The sequence below is a fragment of the Thunnus thynnus genome, chromosome 20 (assembly GCF_963924715.1).
Source record: "Thunnus thynnus chromosome 20, fThuThy2.1, whole genome shotgun sequence".
NCBI lineage: Eukaryota > Metazoa > Chordata > Actinopteri > Scombriformes > Scombridae > Thunnus > Thunnus thynnus.
The window spans coordinates 25,906,419-25,926,763 of NC_089536.1; the positions used below are offsets into that span (position 1 = coordinate 25,906,419).

The following is a 20,345-nucleotide window of genomic DNA, read 5'->3' on the forward strand; positions in this document are numbered from 1 at the left end:
CATGTAAAAGTTCGTGGGCTTGTTTGTTTTAGGCGCTTCACTGGGATAAACCCCAGAGGGGAATGAAGGCCAGTCATGGAAAGATGGACAGGCAAGATGGTCAAAAAGAAGGTGCAGACAGTAAATCGCCACTCTTAAAAAAAATAACCTGATGCATTTTGAGTGGCACTTTGTTAGTTAGGTGACCCTTTGTGTTTGAAATGTTTCTCTGCCATCCAATTGTTTCATTTCTCATTCTCTCTCTGCTTAATTTTCATTCTCTCTCACACAGCGAGCAGTCAGCCTGGACACCCGTATCTGACCCAAATGGAAACCATTTTAAAGGCATCACAAGCCATGTTATTTTGTATTCTGTTTAATTTGATTTTTTTTTAATAGACTACATTTTGTCATATATTGCTGCATTTTAATAAATGTTCCGTTCCATAAAAATGTCACTTGCCTTATCTTTTATTAGGCGTTTTAGTGGTCATGCATTTTTAAAAATAAAAGAGCTGATCATTTTTAGATCTCACTTCTGGATCACAAAGATTAAAGACATATTGTTATTTACAGTTTGTCTACAATTCACAGTTTGTAAATTTTGATAAAGCAAAACTTAAGTAGTTTTACAGTAAACTACAGTTCGGAATTGTTCATGTAGATTTGTGTAGCAAATGTTCTGTAAACATACAGAACAAGGAAAAAAATAATCCACTGTTGCCTTTTAGCACTGGTCCAGTCCATACTCACAACAACTTAAACCAAGAAGTAAACATGTAGTCACATGGGCTGAGAGGTAACTGATTGGACAGTTTTGGTGATGGCATCTTGCATAATAAGTGCAAAATGGACCCATGCTGGGAAATCAAATTCTGGTTACTAAAAGCATGTCATGCTGCACATTACTGCACCGGCAACCGTACAGGTCCAATGGGAGGAGGACCCAAATGCAGACAAACAAACACACAAGGCAAGCAGGTAGGATTAAGGGAAATTTACTCAAGGCAAATGTCAGGAACAGCTCACAGGTTGTCAACAGGAAGGCAGCCCAAATCAGGCAAACAAGTCCAAAGGGGCAAGACAGGCAGGCAGGTCATAAACAACCAGCAGGTCCAAACACAGGTAGCAGATAACACACAGAGCAGAGGGGTGTACTACGAAGCGAGATCAGTGGGTTAGAGAGGTATGTTGAGCCTAAAGCCAGGGTTTTCAATGTCACGAATGTAGCTCACTTTTAACCTGGCTAGATCACCATGGTAACTTATACTGCAAACTTAACCTGGTCCAGAGCAGGTTATGTTCTGAGTTTCGGCTTAAATCGGCAATTAAAAGCGCCGTCCTTTCACTACCTGATTTGCTGCCAAGTCCATTTAACACTGCTGGCACTGCAGCTATTAGAACACTGATTAGAAAATTAAAATAAAAAATAAAATTGATTAGACTATTGTTATTTATCACAGATAATATTCAATCTATAATGTTAATTTCTCTTTATTTTGGCCAAAACCTAAAGTGATTTCCACTTATCCTTCATTATGGGACAGAGTCAGACCTAAATGCACTTCTTGAGTATAATGTTTAAATCTGCAGCAAGAGCTCTGGATGTGGGAGGCACAGAGAGTGCATTGAGTGGTAAAATAAGTATATAAACTAATTACGTAATTAATAAATTAATGAATTAGTGTTTTAATTAATGAATTTACACGATCAGCAATTTTCTGCAAGCAGTCATCTCTCACCTTACTTACAGCAACTGCATTGTTTTTTGCTGTGATAATGTGTTTATATTCCTCATAGTTCTCCATTATAATGACTTGTTCGTCCTGACTGATGCAGGCGGCACGTGATCTTTCCATTTTGTGCGGAAAAAGAGTCAAATGACGCACCAAATGCCCCTTTTTATGGGGATGCGCACAGAGCCTGAAGCAGAAAGCCTGGGTTAACAAAGAAAGTTCATATCCACCATTTTGATACCACTTATCTCTGATTGCGAGTTCAGGATTTGTCAAGCCAGCTCACACAAAGAAAGCCTGAGTATGTTGAACTTGCTTCGTAGTACACCCCTCAGGAATTCAAAGGCACACAGCAACGTTGACAAACTGGCAAGGAATGAATGACTGAGGACAGATATACGTAGCAATGGGACTCATGGGGTAATGAGCAGCAGGTGCAGCCAATTTGGGAGTGGCAACAGGTGAGTGGGTGTGGGAACCAGGCAGAAAAGTCTGGGGGCATCTGGTGGACAGGTGGACAATGGCAAAACCAACAGGAAGAGACTGTGGGGCTGAAGGCATGGACAGAGACAGAAAGGGCAAGGGAAACACAAACAGGACCTAGGCAGGATTTGTGACAGTACTGTAATATGACAGAAGGATAGTTACTGTGTAGTCACTACGTTTTATACATTTCAGTCACTTCATTGTAATTGTGATTACAAACTATATTTCAATTAACTTCTTAAAGTTAAAGTTTCTGTGCAAAAATTTTAGGCATTTTAGATGTTTGAATTCTTATCCATTATGCAATACCATCAGGGAGGCATCTGATTTGTCCCAAATGTATTCTGCAGCATGACAACAAGCCCAAACATCCTGCCAGAGTCATAAAGAACTATCTTCAGTAACAAGAAGAACAAGGAGTCCTGCAACAGATAGTTTGACCCCCACAGAGCCCTGATCTCAACATCATGAGTCAGTCTGGGATTACATGAAGAGACAGAAGCAGCTTAGACGCCTGAATCCACAGAAGAAGCAACTTCTCCAAGATGCAGGAACAACCGACCTGCCAAGTACCTGAAAAACTGTGTACAGGTGTGCTGAGGAGAACTGTTGCTGTTTTAAAGGCAAAGCTGCTCACAGCAAATATTGATTTCATTTAGGTTTCTTCTGTTTACTCAACTTTGTATGAAGTTAACTGATGAATAAAAACTATTCATGGCATTATTTTTGAAAGCATCCTCACTTTACTTTTTTACAGCCTAAAACTTTTGCAAAGTACTGTATTTGTATAGTATATAGATGTGACACTGTGTTTTGTGTTTAAACTGTAGTCTGAATCAACATCAACAGCAGCAGGGTAGAGAGATTAATGGAGCTTAGCCTCTGAATTATATGTTTCCTGATCAGCCAGTTAATTGCCAGAAAGAACTTTTTTGTTTGGAGTGCAGTATCATTTGTGTGTGTTGGCTGGAGGAGAGCTCTGGTCTGAGGTGGTGCGTTCCAGGATTGGGCATTTTATTTCCCAGTTACCACAGTATAACTTTGAAAACTCCATTTGAATTGGAGTATTTTGTTCTTGCTGGAGAGGCTTTCTGAATCAAACCTTAATGGCACAACAGATTAAGACATATGGGACACTGTACACAACATCATAAGGAACCATTAGGGAAGCTTGTGCTGCTCATGATAATTAAACTTACAAATAATAATCACAGGTGACTGATACAAGAGAGATGGTGTGTATCTTGCAACTATACATTTAGAGCCTTCATCAGCCACTTGTGCAGGCGGGTGCTCAGCTGATGTCCTGGATGTTTTGGTACCACAGAGAAACTCTTCCTTGTATATAAAATTAAAGTTATTTTAAAAGGTTGGCAATGGACTGGATTTGTAGTGGCCATTTGCAGCCATTTGATAATGGCTGAGACAGCCTTAGTTTAAAAGTTTTTGTGCACTTGTTAGGGCCAATTAGTTTGGATTGCAGGGGTTCACAAATGCAAAATGATGCACTTTTATTTCAGAAAACTTCAAGAAAGCAGTGAGTGGTCATAACCTTAAGAGGCCTGTCAATACACCTTTAATATATGAACACAGGTTTAGCTCATAGTTAAAACTATCCTTTGCCTCTTCTCTGCTAAGCCCCAGTCAATATGGTAATCTCACAGTATGATTTCCCCATGGGTGTTCTGAACTCCACATAGGTGCCCAAGCACCCATAAAATCGGTTCCTATGCAGTCACCAATGATGACAGTCTCTCTGTTCCTTCATGCAGTGCTTTTGGACATGAAAAACTGCAGACAACAAACAAAAAAGTGCAGTCATAGCAGCCTAATGACTTTTGTTGTAAAATATTAATAATTCTTACTTTTGATCAAAGTACTGGGGCACCAGTGCTTTGCAGGGTGGCCCCCACTGCAGTGGATCTTCTCTCCTTGTGTGTATTCTTTGATGATGAAAATGACCTAAGCATTAGAAGTGAAAAATATTCCAGCAGAGTTCCATTGCATTGCTGATTCTGGCATAGATTAGCATAGCCTGTAAAGAATAGATGATATTACTAATACAGGCTGTACTAATTAAAGCCAGAACCATCATATCTCCTTGTCTTCAATCTGTGCCTATAGCTCTTATGTATGATGTTGGGGAAGAGAAAGGTTTGATAGATTCAAGAGTTGTAGCTAAGGGGCTATATTCTTACACAAAGGACACATTTAATATGCATTTCAATACATGGAAAAAAACAACTAAATAAATAAAAATAAATAGATAAACATTTAACAAAGTAAATAATCCCATTTATATTTAGCCTCTTTCCCATTTTACAATTCCATGTAACACTCATACAGTTTGGAAGGTCCTTTCACCATGAAATAAATTTAGAGAAAAATAGAAATCAAAGGGCAAAAGAGTAAATAAAAACTATAATTCCTGGAAAGATCAGAAAGGTGGCGATAATTAAAAAAAACAAGTGTGGGTTCCTATTACCAGCAAAATCAGCTACTGATATCATGACCTCCTTCACAGTTTAGTGTAACTTGATCTGAGAACAAAAAATTTCAGTAAACTAATGATAGTCAGTAGCCTCCAGACAAACAGATGATACATGTGTCAAACTATGGACAAATCTGAGGAGAAACAGTTTGGTCCATCATCTTACAAGTAAGGAAATATCTCTCCTACACTGTCAAATTAGTATTTTTAGTTGCTTACCTGACCACTTAGTTAATGATAGTCCTATTATACATCTGTGTCATGAAAGCTGCAGGAGACATTTTATATTAAGCAGGTCTGCATGGAAACTTTAAGCACTATGTGGGTGGGAAACTCTACCATCAAATACTGAAACATTGAAAATAATTTTGGTGCATAAGTTCACTTTGTTTACCATTTTAAGCCCTGAATGATATGATGTTCCTGTCAAAGGTATTGGAGAACTTATACACAGGCCTGGATCTTTCACCGTAAAGTATTAGCTGGCTTAATTTCTAAGTGATTTATTTTATGTGGTGAAGAAAAGGGGGTAACACTTTACAATATGGCAGATGTTGTTCCTGAGTTGTTCCTCACACAATCCTTATTAACTAGCTGCAATTTTGTATACTGTATCATGAAAAAGGGATATTTGATGGAGAACACATTTCAGCCATAACCCAATACAAACAATCTGAATCCCTGTGTTAAATCTCTGAGCTTGAATATCCATAAAACACACACCAGTTCACTTACAAGTCTAATTAGATACGATTTAGGCTACTACTAATCTATGTCTCATGGTTTTGGACTTAAGCCTGTCTCTCACTATTAGTTTAATTTAGTCACAGCCTGTGATGAAGTAGATCTAAAATAACTGGGAGCCATATATTAAGATTGTGGGATACTTTAAGCATGCATTGTTTTTACCCAATAAAAGTTGGGATCAAATGTTAAAAGAATGCTCTCAAAGCCACAAAACCCCAGTCAAACGTGTGAGTATATGCACATAACATTATCACACCCTAAAATTAATATTCTCAGTATATTCCCTTAACCAAAAATTATTTGCTAAGCTCAAGAGAAATACTTTTGGTCTGAATGTGTTTGAATTAAAATGCACAACTGTGCCTGTAGGCATCTTTGATACAAAAAACTGAGACACCCCTGGGCTACCCGTCACATCTTGCTCGTTTCCCATTTGTAGATAGATATTTTTTAACCTCTCGTTTTGCTTTACTGTAAAAGAAACATATTCTGTCTAGGATTATGTTTTTATATCAACATAATGAATGTATCTGCAAAGTCACAAAATGTTAATTTTGAGGGTATATGCAAAATGTTCCCTACAAACTTATTTCATTTGTTTTTCCTGAAATGTGCAGGCATCACGAAATGTTAATTCATAAGTTGGAACATGCAGATATGCTGTACAATATTTATATGATACTATCAAGAAATATGGGAATAGTTTATTTGTAATTTAGAGAAACTTAAGGGAAAATATTTAAGATAAAAAGTTACTTTAAGAGGTTGATGAATGTGATGTGTTTTTCTAATTTGTTATGGATGTTGAAATTCATAACTAGTTCTTTTCCTATTATTTTGAATAATTTAAGGAAGCAAAACCCACATGTTGAGTTAATAAAATGCACTTACCAGTCCACTCTGGTTCCCAGAATCCAGTATGATATCCTGCTGGGAAGCTCAGCTCTTCTCCTGCAGCATGCTGCTCTCTACTGTGGCTCTGACTGCTCAGTTGGTGTGTGACTGGAGCCTCCAGCTCCGCCTTTGATAACTGTTTTGCTAATGTCTGCAGTGGAACCTCTCACATCTGGGCTGTTACATGACAATAAGATGTTTTATGAGGGTGGCCCTGGGGGATCAAGAGCTAGTAATGCTTAGCCTGTCACAGCGCAGATAATCAAATAGGTATACAGCATATAAGAAGCAGCAGTAAAGTGTTTCAACACCTCAAATGAGTGAGAATAATTTAACAAACAGACAGTTACCCCCAATGTCCACTGAATGCAGCTGTGTTTCAGCTCCGAGGAAGGTACTGGAACAAAGTATCTGTGACAACATCTTGTCAAAGACAAAAAATGTGGAGAAAATAACAATACTGAACATGTGCAGACAGGTGACAAATAAAATGAAAAATGTGAATAAATGAGTGGTGAAACATAATGAATGCAGATGCTTCCACACAGGTGCACTACATAGTACAATTAGGCAAGTAACGTCCAGTCTTGTTCTGTGGCATGTATAAAAATATTGAGGATGCCCCATTAATTCTGATTTTGTATCAAGATGGAAAAAGGAAAAGATCTAAACTGACTTTGCAAGAGGGTCCATTGTTGGGGCATGGATGGCAGGAGCCTCAGTCACAAAGACTACTCAACTGACTAGTGTTTCAATTAGAACGATGACTAAAGTGACGCTGCATTTAGATCTATAGGAAAGACATCATTAAACACCTGTGGGATATTTTGGACTAACGTGTTTGTCAGTGCTCTACACCACCATCATCAAAACACCAAATGAAGAAGAAAGAATATCTTTTGGAAAAATGGTGTTCCATCCCTCCTGTAAAGTTCCATACACTTGTTGAATCAGTGCCAGGGTGCATTGAAGCTGTTCTGGTGGCACTCAGTGGCTCACTATTTTATTAAGACATTTTATGTTGGTTTTTCCTTTAATTTGTCATTTGTTTGTCACTGCTCAGGAACAGCCTGCTTTTGATATGTTTGCAATAGATATTTGAAGTGTGAGCTGTGACGACGTCTCACTACAATAAGAACACAATGCAGCCACATTAGACAAGACTGATAAACTGATGCAAGAAATCATTTAAAAGAGTGATGAAAAAACTGTTGCCAAACTAACTATATTAGAATATATACATCATAAATATATTTATCGTATACATAAACAGACATAAGACTTTGTATCCCAAATTTTGAAATTTTTGAAAATTCTTGGACACACAGGCTGTGATTTAAAACATTTTTTAGCTGGCTTAATTTCAAATTAGGGTTCACTTTCAATTGCTTTCAATTGAGCACAGGTTGTGTCACACTGCCACTCACTCAAAAAAAACAGCCTTGGGTATCAATATTGTACAGAGCCCCCCAGGGGTCATGTGGCACATGTAAAATATTGAGTGGAAATCCGTGAGAACAGATGTGCAAACCTTGAGCACGGGTTGAAAACAACATGTCTACTGGATCTACTTAACAGGCAGTTATACCTCCATTTTGGCCCAGCCTGCTCGATGTGATCACTTACACTATGTTTCAATGAAGCTAAACTCACGATATAGTTGTTCTCATTTGTATATGTGCAAATATTGTCCATGATGTGCATATGTGCAATATATTTGCATATGTTTTTGTTGTAGAGTATGAAATTAGATTGTGGCACGTTTATATTATAACATATGTTATATTAAAGTCGGCTTTCATCTGAATGAAGATGACAATATGCAATCCTGACTCTACTTGCCACATGTATACTCCTGTAAGACATTGAGCTTTGTGGAAGTAACCATACCTTTGCCTTTGCAGATACGTTTTCACTATAAGGAAACCCCTCTTCTGTAAATCTGGAATCTGGATAACCCTGAAGGTAGAGCATCAGGCATTTAATTTGAGGGTCCAGGGTTTTTGAGTGCAATTACCCTTGATGTTGCAATTGCTTTTTCAACGTGATACTTCTCACAATATTGCTTTTATCAACTGAACCTCAAGTCTCAAGTGATTAAGCTTAGTGGGATGGCTCTCAATTAGCATATTAAATGAAACCCTGGCTTGGCTGGACACTGGACCCTCTCAAAAGGGTTACAGTGGTAAACGTGGTGCGACTGCGCAGAATATGCGCCTCTGTTTAACTTCGATATGAAATCAAAAGGTGAAAACTGGATCTAACCGGTAGACCAAGGAAATGCTACCCCCTAGTGTTAAGTTGCTTTCCTGCGGGCCGAAATAGCTCAGCTGGGAGAGCGTTAGACTGAAGATCTAAAGGTCCCTGGTTCGATCCCGGGTTTCGGCAAAAACAAATTGGGCTGTCTCTGTCGTTCAGCCACAGATGCCAATGCTACAGTAGTGTGGGGGTTTTCTGCTGGTGGCCTGTCTCCAAGCGGATTGAGAGAAAAGCACAACAAAGATCTTACGCTGCACAATTCATTGCCGCTTCCACTCATGCGCAAGGGCGACAGTTTAAGATGTATGCAGAGTACTCCTGGAAGCTGCAACTTTGAAAATGAAGGGGCACTTTTGCACAAACAAGTTCACCCATTGGCTGACTTTACGTCTAACCGACACTTGCTGATTATTCAGTGTTTTCTGTCAACATGGTTTTCATCACACAGCCACCAGTAGCCAATCTGGTCATGTTTACAACACTTTCATAGTGAAAGTTACATATCAAGCACACACGTACATACCAAACATTATGCGTTCCTGACTGCACTTTTCACACGTATGCCCCTACCAGACATTAGGCTATGTGGAAAGAACCATCCTTTGGCCTTTTCAGATACTTTTTCTCCAGAAAAAAATCCCTCTGCCAAAGGTTCAGAGCCTGGGTAGCTCAGACGGTAGAGCATCAGACTTTTAATCTGAGGGTCCAGGGTTCAAGTCCCTGTTCAGGCGTTTGGAGCGCAGTTGCACACGATACTACAATTCCTCTTTCAATATGCTAATTCTCGCAATATTGTTTCTGGCAACTGAACCTTAGACCCAACAGTAGACCAATATCAGAGCAGCGGTTTTACATAGCACACTTGCTGGTATTATTTCGCCTGCAACATCCGTACGCATGAATTCTGAATTAACCTCGTTGGAAATATTGCAAGCACACCAGTGTTTGTGCTGGTCAAATGCAGAGCACCGGTGTCTCAAGTGATTAAGCTTAGTGGGATGGCTCTCAATTAGCATATTAAATGAAACCCTGGCTTGGCTGGACACTGGACTCTCTCAAAAGGGTTACAGTGGTAAACGTGGTGCGACTGCGCAGAATATGCGCCTCTGTTTAGCTTCGATATGAAATCAAAAGGTGAAAACTGGATCTAACCGGTAGACCAAGGAAATGCTACCCCCTAGTGTTAAGTTGCTTTCCTGCGGGCCGAAATAGCTCAGCTGGGAGAGCGTTAGACTGAAGATCTAGAGGTCCCTGGTTCGATCCCGGGTTTCGGCAAAAACAAATTGGGCTGTCTCTGTCGTTCAGCCACAGATGCCAATGCTACAGTAGTGTGGGGGTTTTCTGCTGGTGGCCTGTCTCCAAGCGGATTGAGAGAAAAGCACAACAAAGATCTTACTTACTCTGCACAATTCATTGCCGCTTCCACTCATGCGCAAGGGCGACAGTTTAAGATGTATGCAGAGTACTCCTGGAAGCTGCAACTTTGAAAATGAAGGGGCACTTTTGCACAAACAAGTTCACCCATTGGCTGACTTTACGTCTAACCGACACTTGCTGTTTATTCAGTGTTTTCGGTCAACATGGTTTTCATCACACAGCCACCAGTAGCTGGTCATGTTTACAACACTTTCATAGTGAAAGTTACATATCAAGCACACACGTACATACCAAACATTATGCGATCCTGACTGCACTTTTCACACGTATGCCCCTACCAGACATTAGGCTATGTGGAAAGAACCATCCTTTGGCCTTTTCAGATACTTTTTCTCTAGAAAAAAATCCCTCTGCCAAAGCTTCAGAGCCTGGGTAGCTCAGACGGTAGAGCATCAGACTTTTAATCTGAGGGTCCAGGGTTCAAGTCCCTGTTCAGGCGTTTGGAGCGCAATTGCACACGATACTACAATTCCTCTTTCAATATGCTAATTCTCGCAATATTGTTTCTGGCAACTGAACCTTAGACCCAACAGTAGACCAATATCAGAGCAGCGGTTTTACATAGCACACTTGCTGGTATTATTTCGCCTGCAACATCCGATACCTTTTCTCTAGAAAAAAATCCCTCTGCCAAAGCTTCAGAGCCTGGGTAGCTCAGACGGTAGAGCATCAGACTTTTAATCTGAGGGTCCAGGGTTCAAGTCCCTGTTCAGGTGTTTGGAGTGCAATTCCACGCGATACTACAATTCCTCTTTCAATATGCTAATTCTCACAATATTCTTTCTGGCAACTGAACCTTAGACCCAACAGTAGACCAATATCAGAGCAGCGGTTTTACATAGCACACTTGCTGGTATTATTTCGCCTGCAACATCCGTACGCATGAATTCTGAATTAACCTCGTTGGAAATATTGCAAGCACACCAGTGTTTGTGCAGGTCAAATGCAGAGCACCGGTGTCTCAAGTGATTAAGCTTAGTGGGATGGCTCTCAATTAGCATATTAAATGAAACCCTGGCTTGGCTGGACACTGGACCCTCTCAAAAGGGTTACAGTGGTAAACGTGGTGCGACTACGCAGAATATGCGCCTCTGTTTAACTTCGATATGAAATCAAAAGGTGAAAACTGGATCTAACCGGTAGACCAAGGAAATGCTACCCCCTAGTGTTAAGTTGCTTTCCTGCGGGCCGAAATAGCTCAGCTGGGAGAGCTTTAGACTGAAGATCTAAAGGTCCCTGGTTCGATCCCGGGTTTCGGCAAAAAAAAATTGAGCTGTCTCTGTCGTTCAGCCATAGATGCCAATGCTACAGTAGTGTGGGGGTTTTCTGCTGGTGGCCTGTCTCCAAGCGGATTGAGAGAAAAGCACAACAAAGATCTTACTTACTCTGCACAATTCATTGCCGCTTCCACTCATGCGCAAGGGCGACAGTTTAAGATGTATGCAGAGTACTCCTGGAAGCTGCAACTTTGAAAATGAAGGGGCACTTTTGCACAAACAAGTTCACCCATTGGCTGACTTTACGTCTAACCAACACTTGCTGTTTATTCAGTGTTTTCTGTCAACATGGTTTTCATCACACAGCCACCAGTAGCTGGTCATGTTTACAACACTTTCATAGTGAAAGTTACATATCAAGCACACACGTACATACCAAACATTATGCGATCCTGACTGCACTTTTCACACGTATGCCCCTACCAGACATTAGGCTATGTGGAAAGAACCATCCTTTGGCCTTTTCAGATACTTTTTCTCTAGAAAAAAATCCCTCTGCCAATGCTTCAGAGCCTGGGTAGCTCAGACGGTAGAGCATCAGACTTTTAATCTGAGGGTCCAGGGTTCAAGTCCCTGTTCAGGCGTTTGGAGCGCAATTGCACACGATACTACAATTCCTCTTTCAATATGCTAATTCTCGCAATATTGTTTCTGGCAACTGAACCTTAGACCCAACAGTAGACCAATATCAGAGCAGCGGTTTTACATAGCACACTTGCTGGTATTATTTCGCCTGCAACATCCGATACCTTTTCTCTAGAAAAAAATCCCTCTGCCAAAGCTTCAGAGCCTGGGTAGCTCAGACGGTAGAGCATCAGACTTTTAATCTGAGGGTCCAGGGTTCAAGTCCCTGTTCAGGTGTTTGGAGTGCAATTCCACGCGATACTACAATTCCTCTTTCAATATGCTAATTCTCACAATATTCTTTCTGGCAACTGAACCTTAGACCCAACAGTAGACCAATATCAGAGCAGCGGTTTTACATAGCACACTTGCTGGTATTATTTCGCCTGCAACATCCGTACGCATGAATTCTGAATTAACCTTGTTGGAAATATTGCAAGCACACCAGTGTTTGTGCAGGTCAAATGCAGAGCACCGGTGTCTCAAGTGATTAAGCTTAGTGGGATGGCTCTCAATTAGCATATTAAATGAAACCCTGGCTTGGCTGGACACTGGACCCTCTCAAAAGGGTTACAGTGGTAAACGTGGTGCGACTACGCAGAATATGCGCCTCTGTTTAACTTCGATATGAAATCAAAAGGTGAAAACTGGATCTAACCGGTAGACCAAGGAAATGCTACCCCCTAGTGTTAAGTTGCTTTCCTGCGGGCCGAAATAGCTCAGCTGGGAGAGCTTTAGACTGAAGATCTAAAGGTCCCTGGTTCGATCCCGGGTTTCGGCAAAAAAAAATTGAGCTGTCTCTGTCGTTCAGCCATAGATGCCAATGCTACAGTAGTGTGGGGGTTTTCTGCTGGTGGCCTGTCTCCAAGCGGATTGAGAGAAAAGCACAACAAAGATCTTACGCTGCACAATTCATTGCCGCTTCCACTCATGCGCAAGGGCGACAGTTTAAGATGTATGCAGAGTACTCCTGGAAGCTGCAACTTTGAAAATGAAGGGGCACTTTTGCACAAACAAGTTCACCCATTGGCTGACTTTACGTCTAACCGACACTTGCTGATTATTCAGTGTTTTCTGTCAACATGGTTTTCATCACACAGCCACCAGTAGCTGGTCATGTTTACAACACTTTCATAGTGAAAGTTACATATCAAGCACACACGTACATACCAAACATTATGCGATCCTGACTGCACTTTTCACACGTATGCCCCTACCAGACATTAGGCTATGTGGAAAGAACCATCCTTTGGCCTTTTCAGATACTTTTTCTCTAGAAAAAAATCCCTCTGCCAAAGCTTCAGAGCCTGGGTAGCTCAGACGGTAGAGCATCAGACTTTTAATCTGAGGGTCCAGGGTTCAAGTCCCTGTTCAGGCGTTTGGAGCGCAATTGCACACGATACTACAATTCCTCTTTCAATATGCTAATTCTCGCAATATTGTTCCTGGCAACTGAACCTTAGACCCAACAGTAGACCAATATCAGAGCAGCGGTTTTACATAGCACACTTGCTGGTATTATTTCGCCTGCAACATCCGTACGCATGAATTCTGAATTAACCTCGTTGGAAATATTGCAAGCACACCAGTGTTTGTGCTGGTCAAATGCAGAGCACCGGTGTCTCAAGTGATTAAGCTTAGTGGGATGGCTCTCAATTAGCATATTAAATGAAACCCTGGCTTGGCTGGACACTGGACCCTCTCAAAAGGGTTACAGTGGTAAACGTGGTGCGACTACGCAGAATATGCGCCTCTGTTTAACTTCGATATGAAATCAAAAGGTGAAAACTGGATCTAACCGGTAGACCAAGGAAATGCTACCCCTAGTGTTAAGTTGCTTTCCTGCGGGCCGAAATAGCTCAGCTGGGAGAGCGTTAGACTGAAGATCTAAAGGTCCCTGGTTCGATCCCGGGTTTCAGCAAAAACAAATTGGGCTGTCTCTGTCGTTCAGCCACAGATGCCAATGCTACAGTAGTGTGGGGGTTTTCTGCTGGTGGCCTGTCTCCAAGCGGATTGAGAGAAAAGCACAACAAAGATCTTACTTACTCTGCACAATTCATTGCCGCTTCCACTCATGCGCAAGGGCGACAGTTTAAGATGTATGCAGAGTACTCCTGGAAGCTGCAACTTTGAAAATGAAGGGGCACTTTTGCACAAACAAGTTCACCCACTGGCTGACTTTACGTCTAACCGACACTTGCTGATTTTTCAGTTTTTTCTGTCAACATAGTTTTCATCACACAGCCACCAGTAGCCAATCTGGTCATGTTTACAACACTTTCATAGTGAAAGTTACATATCAAGCACACACGTACATACCAAACATTATGCGATCCTGACTGCACTTTTCACACGTATGCCCCTTCCAGACATTAGGCTATGTGGAAAGAACCATCCTTTGGCCTTTTCAGATACCTTTTCTATAGAAAAAAATCCCTCTGCCGAAGCTTCAGAGCCTGGGTAGCTCAGACGGTAGAGCATCAGACTTTTAATCTGAGGGTCCAGGGTTCAAGTCCCTGTTCAGGCGTTTGGAGCGCAATTGCACACGATACTACAATTCCTCTTTCAATATGCTAATTCTCGCAATATTGTTTCTGGCAACTGAACCTTAGACCCAACAGTAGACCAATATCAGAGCAGCGGTTTTACATAGCACACTTGCTGGTATTATTTCGCCTGCAACATCCGATACCTTTTCTCTAGAAAAAAATCCCTCTGCCAAAGCTTCAGAGCCTGGGTAGCTCAGACGGTAGAGCATCAGACTTTTAATCTGAGGGTCCAGGGTTCAAGTCCCTGTTCAGGTGTTTGGAGTGCAATTCCACGCGATACTACAATTCCTCTTTCAATATGCTAATTCTCACAATATTCTTTCTGGCAACTGAACCTTAGACCCAACAGTAGACCAATATCAGAGCAGCGGTTTTACATAGCACACTTGCTGGTATTTGTAATATTTGGCCTGCAACATCCGCACGCATGAATTCTGAATTAACCTCGTTGGAAATATTGCAAGCACACCAGTGTTTGTGCTGGTCAAATGCAGAGCACCGGTGTCTCAAGTGATTAAGCTTAGTGGGATGGCTCTCAATTAGCATATTAAATGAAACCCTGGCTTGGCTAGACACTGGACCCTCTCAAAAGGGTTACAGTGGTAAACGTGGTGCGACTGCGCAGAATATGCGCCTCTGTTTAGCTTCGATATGAAATCAAAAGGTGAAAACTGGATCTAACCGGTAGACCAAGGAAATGCTACCCCCTAGTGTTAAGTTGCTTTCCTGCGGGCCGAAATAGCTCAGCTGGGAGAGCGTTAGACTGAAGATCTAAAGGTCCCTGGTTCGATCCCGGGTTTCGGCAAAAACAAATTGGGCTATGCCAATGCTACAGTAGTGTGGGGATCTTACTCTGCACAATTCATTGCCGCTTCCACTCATGTGCAAGGGCGACAGTTTAAGATGTATGCAGAGTACTCCTGGAAGCTGCAACTTTGAAAATGAAGGAGCACTTTTGCACAAACAAGTTCACCCATTGGCTGACTTTACGTCTAACCGACACTTGCTGATTATTCAGTGTTTTCTGTGAACATGGTTTTCATCACACAGCCACAAATAGACAATCTAGTCCTTTTTAGACGACTTTAAATTTGAAAGTTATATATCAAACACATATATACATACCAAATAATATGCGATCCTGAGTACTTGTCTCACCTATGCCCCAGACCTTACGCTTTGTGGAAAAACAACACTTTGGTACATACAGATACTTTTTCTCTCAAAAGAAACCACTGCGCTACAATTTTAGAGCATGCGTAGGCCAGACCATAGAGCATCAGACTTTTAAGTTTAGTGTCCAGGGCTCAATTCAATGTTCATGCCCTTTGAACACGAATGTTCTGCTGCAATTGCTTTTTCAATATGGTACTTCTTATAATATGTTTTTTGATAACTGATCCTTAAACCCAACAGCAGAACAATAATGAACAGGTTTGGATTTTTTTATGCTTTCACCCAAAACTTCTACATGAATTCATTCTGAACTAACTTTGTTGAAAATACTGCAAGCACAGGCTTCTTTCTGCTTTTTGAATGTAGAACACCAATGTCTCAAGTGATTAAGCTAAGTGGAATGGGCTCTAAATTAGTACATTAAATGAAGCCTTTGCTTGGATAGACACTGGATCCTCTCAACAAACGTGGTGCCACAGGGCAGAGTTTCTCCATTTGCTTAACTTCCATATGAAATGAAAAGATAAAAACTGGATGTAAGTGGTAGACCAAGGAAATGCTATTTAGCAGTAGTAACTTGACTTGTGTGGGCTGAAATGGCATTACCTGACAGCTAGCAGTCTGTTTGAGTCAAACCAATGACAGGGGTCGCGCCATCTTTCTACGCCGATGATGTAACATGAGTCCATGAGTCCGACAAATCAAATGGCTAAATCCATCTTTGTACTACCAACCATGTGATTGTAATTTTAACAGTTAGCTTACTATTATAAACTTTTGTTTATCCTTTGCCGCCCTTGAGTCAACCTGCACTTGTGAACTTATGGCAAGGAATTAATGCTTCTAATATCACAGGTAACTCAAGATAATATTTTGGCATGTAGCTTACCCCTAATTAACCTAAATTCTAGCTGGCTAGTGTTAGTTTGTCTGAAGTAAATTAATAACACACAACATTACTTACCTTTGAATCCATGTTTGATACCTGTTTTCAATATAACGTTAGTTTAGTGTGAAATGTTGAAATCGATCAAGAAATTGTTGAAAACGCTTGTCTAATGTAATTAGTCGGACCCATTAGCAGTAATTTACTCTTAACATAATGTTAATTTTTTGTTATCGCAATGTTAGATGTGTGCCTTTTAACTTAACTTATCATCTGCCTCAAACACGACGAGCTAATATGCCCTTTTATTCAGTCTAAAAGTAAAGTTGTTAAAGTTACACTTTAGTATTTGAGAAATTCCTTTTTTTTCCAAGCTTGGACAGTGACATGTTCAAGCGATTAAATATTCAAACTAAAGACCCAATTGTTTTTTATGTCTGCCCTGTTACATCAAATGGAAGTATTATATATATCCTCTGCATCATTTTAAAATTTGCTCCCTAAAATTTGGATTTGAGCAATGTTTGTTTGTAATATGAGGTCTTAATGATGGACACATTTGTGGATACTATTGTTTCCTTTTAACAACAAACCTCCCCTAACAGTTTGTTCAAAAATCAATCTTTAATTTATATTTGGCCTTAAAATATGTCTTTAAGTTTTAAATTTAACTATCCAGATATCTGAAGACACACTTGCACCATATCTTTTGATCATTTAAGCTGCAGTATTGTGCAGAAAGGTCTGTTTGCTCTTGTTTTATGACAATGATCACATTTGATGGTCATGGCTTCACACAGTGTACCTTATTATTTCAGATGGCATCTCAAAAATCGCACAAGACCATAGCGGAAACAGGCCTGCTCCTCACCAAAAGAAACAGCATGGCCTCTATCAAAAGGTAAGATTAGAGCTCATAGATTTTCAAACTTATTAAAAGACCCTTACACAATACATTTAGCTGTGGTTCATATTGTTAGAATGATTTTATATCATTGTTCAATTAATGTATTTCAATTCTGTAACACAACTGTTTATTTTTATGTTTACAGAGAGAAAAATGTTTTCTGCATCTGAGAGGAATATAACCCTAACAATGGAAACTCAAAGTTGCCCCTGTGGATTTTTTTTTTTTTTTATCTTCCTGTGAATGTTCAAGCTGCAAATATAGATGACTGCATTTTCCACTCCGGCACATAATAAAGTCTGCATATATATCTACATATATTTCTGCTGTAATTTCAACCATCCTTCAAGGGACTATGTGCGACCAGGTAATTTCAAAGTACTGTATCATATCACACCAAGCATCAAGTGGATCATAGAACAAATGAACCTTTGAATTGACAGTTTCATTTTGATGAGTGTATTTACAATTTTGATTGCCAATGTTCAAGGAATGATAAAGAAAGCCTCCTATTTTGATGAAATGGCAATCCTTTTTAGTGCAGTTATTTGATTTTGCAAATGTATTTCAATGTTTTGAGCATCTCACAGCATTTTGCAACATTTATTAAATGTTTTGAGCATTTTTCTCATGATATGTATTATTTTGCAAACTGTGTTAACTGTTTTGAAAATGTGAACTATGTTTAAGGAATTGTGCTCAACCAATTGAGAAAACTGTAAGTATTTTATCGCACAAAGTGGCAAATAAACATAAATCCAGACAGCAGAGGTGTAAACTTAGACATAAATCACACATGTAACATATCCCTCATGTATTCATTATAATCTGCAGCCAATGTTGCTTCAGTACTATGATCAACTCACAAGTAATCAAGTCTCCACATTTTACAGAAAACCATGTCCTTACAATCTATTCCAAACAAGAAAACTATCCATTCCACTTTGATGAGAAGCACCTTGCTTTTCCATTCTTGGCTGTGCAGAGAAATAGCTACAAATTTGGCTGTGAAAGTGATTCCTAAATTGCACATATTGGCAGGTGAACCTGCATTAGGCTGACTGGGAGAAAGCGCTATATAAGGTTTAGTTGCCATATATATGTACACCATTACATTTTTTAATGCCCCCAATGTAATGTCCCATATATTCGGATTGACATAAAGCCCCCAGGCACATGTTGTGCATCCATATAAGTGCTTTTATCTATTTGATTGCTCCTGTCAGTGTGGACAGACTTGCACCTGTAACGTTTTTAATCATTCTTTTTTTGTATACAAAGTTACTGACCTCAGCAAATTTGCTGTTTTGTTCCTTTCACATTCATTCAGCCTTTAAGAGACAGCCTTTAAAAATTTAAATAGTAATGCAGACAACATGAAGAAGCAACTGCCTGCAGTAACAGGTATTTAGAGTTTTATCTACTGCAGAAACGGATGATTCAGCATGGACAGGTATGCTTTCATTTGGTATGGAATGCAGTTGGTCATAGTTCTTACTGTGTGTTTTGAAGCCTTATCCATTTAGCACTTGTGATATCAGTGGTTTTGTAATAGTGGTGGAGTAATTGGATGGTTGGATGGGGCCCAAGCAAACTAAGCAAACTCTGCTTTTGTCTCTCTTGTTACTCATCTTGGTCATTTTTATACTTACTGAAACACATGCACACTGACGCATACACACACACACGCACACGCACACACACACTTCCTTCATTATTTGACTGGTAAAAGATGCTTGATTAATTCTTCTGGAGTGCACCTGACCATACAAGGACATATAATTGGTCACTCTTATACAGTGTGTTGAAACAAACCAATTGCCAGACTCTCATAACCCCAAAACACACACACGCACGTACGCACACATGCACACACACACTAACACACACACACACACACACACACACACACACACACACAAAGAACAGTGAGTGTCCAATAAGCATACTCTTAGTAAGCAATGAGAATATATTCTTACTGCTTAGTAAGAGTACAAGAGTTAAGTGTTTTGGTGAAATCCCCAGATATACAAAAATGCTGATTACATAAACAGTACTCACTGGATGAAGTGAATTACTTGTATAAAGGTAGTTGACTTGAGTTTCAAACACATTGAGTCTAGCTTGAACCCTAAATGAAAGTCACACAGGTAAACAGTAGTTATACCTAGCTTTTAGACCAGCTTTCAAAGAATACAAATCTGAATAATATCAAAAACTATAGTCATATACAATATGTCATATACTCCACTAAGTTTGTCCCCTGGTTCGGTCAGGTTTGAATGTACATAACATCCTCATCATCTTTTTAAATTCATACCATGCAGTCGAGATTCAAACTCAGGGAACATTATTTTAAATTCTACTGAAGATCCCAAACTTTACAAACATACCAAGTATGTAACAAGAAATCTGATATTTTCATTTGATAGAATGTTGCAGGCATAAAAACATGGAGTCTTGGTTTTAAATATTAGAACATAAGATACAAAACACATGTGTTATGGACATTTTGTAAACATGTTTTTTATTTGAAGGCAGTTGAGGGAAAATTCTTGGGAAAAAACAAATTTAAGGAGTTCTACATTTAATGTAGTATAAGATTTAAAATTTTCCTATATTTCTTTTGAACTCATGACTCCGGTGGTTAAACACTGATTTACATGCCTTAGGCCCTGATCAGACAGAGCACTTTTTATCAGCCTGGGGTGGCTTTTTGTATTTGTTTTCAATGAGAGTGAAGCTTTTTGCTTGCTGCTTTTGTGTTGCTGAGTGCCTCATGTTTTTTCACTCTACGCGCCTCGCATTTTTGCAGGAGCACCCTGAGCACGTCCAGTTGAAAAAACTTCAACTCAGAGAGGAAAAGTGCCCAACAGCATTTGTGTTTTTTCCCATTG

General features: G+C 39.9%; 14 non-coding genes across 14 annotated transcripts; all 14 read left to right on the forward strand.

Moving 5' to 3' along the window:
* The first annotated feature begins 8,648 nt into the window (after window positions 1-8,648).
* Window positions 8,649-8,721, forward strand: trnaf-gaa (transfer RNA phenylalanine (anticodon GAA)). Its single transcript has one exon. It is a non-coding gene; the product is annotated as a tRNA-Phe (tRNA).
* A 529-nt stretch (window positions 8,722-9,250) lies between these two features.
* trnak-uuu (transfer RNA lysine (anticodon UUU)) lies at window positions 9,251-9,323 on the forward strand. The gene has a single exon. It is a non-coding gene; the product is annotated as a tRNA-Lys (tRNA).
* A 471-nt stretch (window positions 9,324-9,794) lies between these two features.
* trnaf-gaa (transfer RNA phenylalanine (anticodon GAA)) lies at window positions 9,795-9,867 on the forward strand. The gene has a single exon. It is a non-coding gene; the product is annotated as a tRNA-Phe (tRNA).
* A 528-nt stretch (window positions 9,868-10,395) lies between these two features.
* trnak-uuu (transfer RNA lysine (anticodon UUU)) lies at window positions 10,396-10,468 on the forward strand. Its single transcript has one exon. It is a non-coding gene; the product is annotated as a tRNA-Lys (tRNA).
* A 204-nt stretch (window positions 10,469-10,672) lies between these two features.
* Window positions 10,673-10,745, forward strand: trnak-uuu (transfer RNA lysine (anticodon UUU)). The gene has a single exon. It is a non-coding gene; the product is annotated as a tRNA-Lys (tRNA).
* Window positions 10,746-11,216: 471 nt separating this feature from the next.
* trnaf-gaa (transfer RNA phenylalanine (anticodon GAA)) lies at window positions 11,217-11,289 on the forward strand. The gene has a single exon. It is a non-coding gene; the product is annotated as a tRNA-Phe (tRNA).
* A 528-nt stretch (window positions 11,290-11,817) lies between these two features.
* On the forward strand, window positions 11,818-11,890 carry trnak-uuu (transfer RNA lysine (anticodon UUU)). Its single transcript has one exon. It is a non-coding gene; the product is annotated as a tRNA-Lys (tRNA).
* Window positions 11,891-12,094: 204 nt separating this feature from the next.
* trnak-uuu (transfer RNA lysine (anticodon UUU)) lies at window positions 12,095-12,167 on the forward strand. Its single transcript has one exon. It is a non-coding gene; the product is annotated as a tRNA-Lys (tRNA).
* A 471-nt stretch (window positions 12,168-12,638) lies between these two features.
* trnaf-gaa (transfer RNA phenylalanine (anticodon GAA)) lies at window positions 12,639-12,711 on the forward strand. The gene has a single exon. It is a non-coding gene; the product is annotated as a tRNA-Phe (tRNA).
* A 524-nt stretch (window positions 12,712-13,235) lies between these two features.
* Window positions 13,236-13,308, forward strand: trnak-uuu (transfer RNA lysine (anticodon UUU)). Its single transcript has one exon. It is a non-coding gene; the product is annotated as a tRNA-Lys (tRNA).
* Window positions 13,309-13,778: 470 nt separating this feature from the next.
* trnaf-gaa (transfer RNA phenylalanine (anticodon GAA)) lies at window positions 13,779-13,851 on the forward strand. Its single transcript has one exon. It is a non-coding gene; the product is annotated as a tRNA-Phe (tRNA).
* Window positions 13,852-14,384: 533 nt separating this feature from the next.
* Window positions 14,385-14,457, forward strand: trnak-uuu (transfer RNA lysine (anticodon UUU)). Its single transcript has one exon. It is a non-coding gene; the product is annotated as a tRNA-Lys (tRNA).
* A 204-nt stretch (window positions 14,458-14,661) lies between these two features.
* Window positions 14,662-14,734, forward strand: trnak-uuu (transfer RNA lysine (anticodon UUU)). Its single transcript has one exon. It is a non-coding gene; the product is annotated as a tRNA-Lys (tRNA).
* Window positions 14,735-15,211: 477 nt separating this feature from the next.
* trnaf-gaa (transfer RNA phenylalanine (anticodon GAA)) lies at window positions 15,212-15,284 on the forward strand. The gene has a single exon. It is a non-coding gene; the product is annotated as a tRNA-Phe (tRNA).
* Window positions 15,285-20,345: the final 5,061 nt, after the last annotated feature.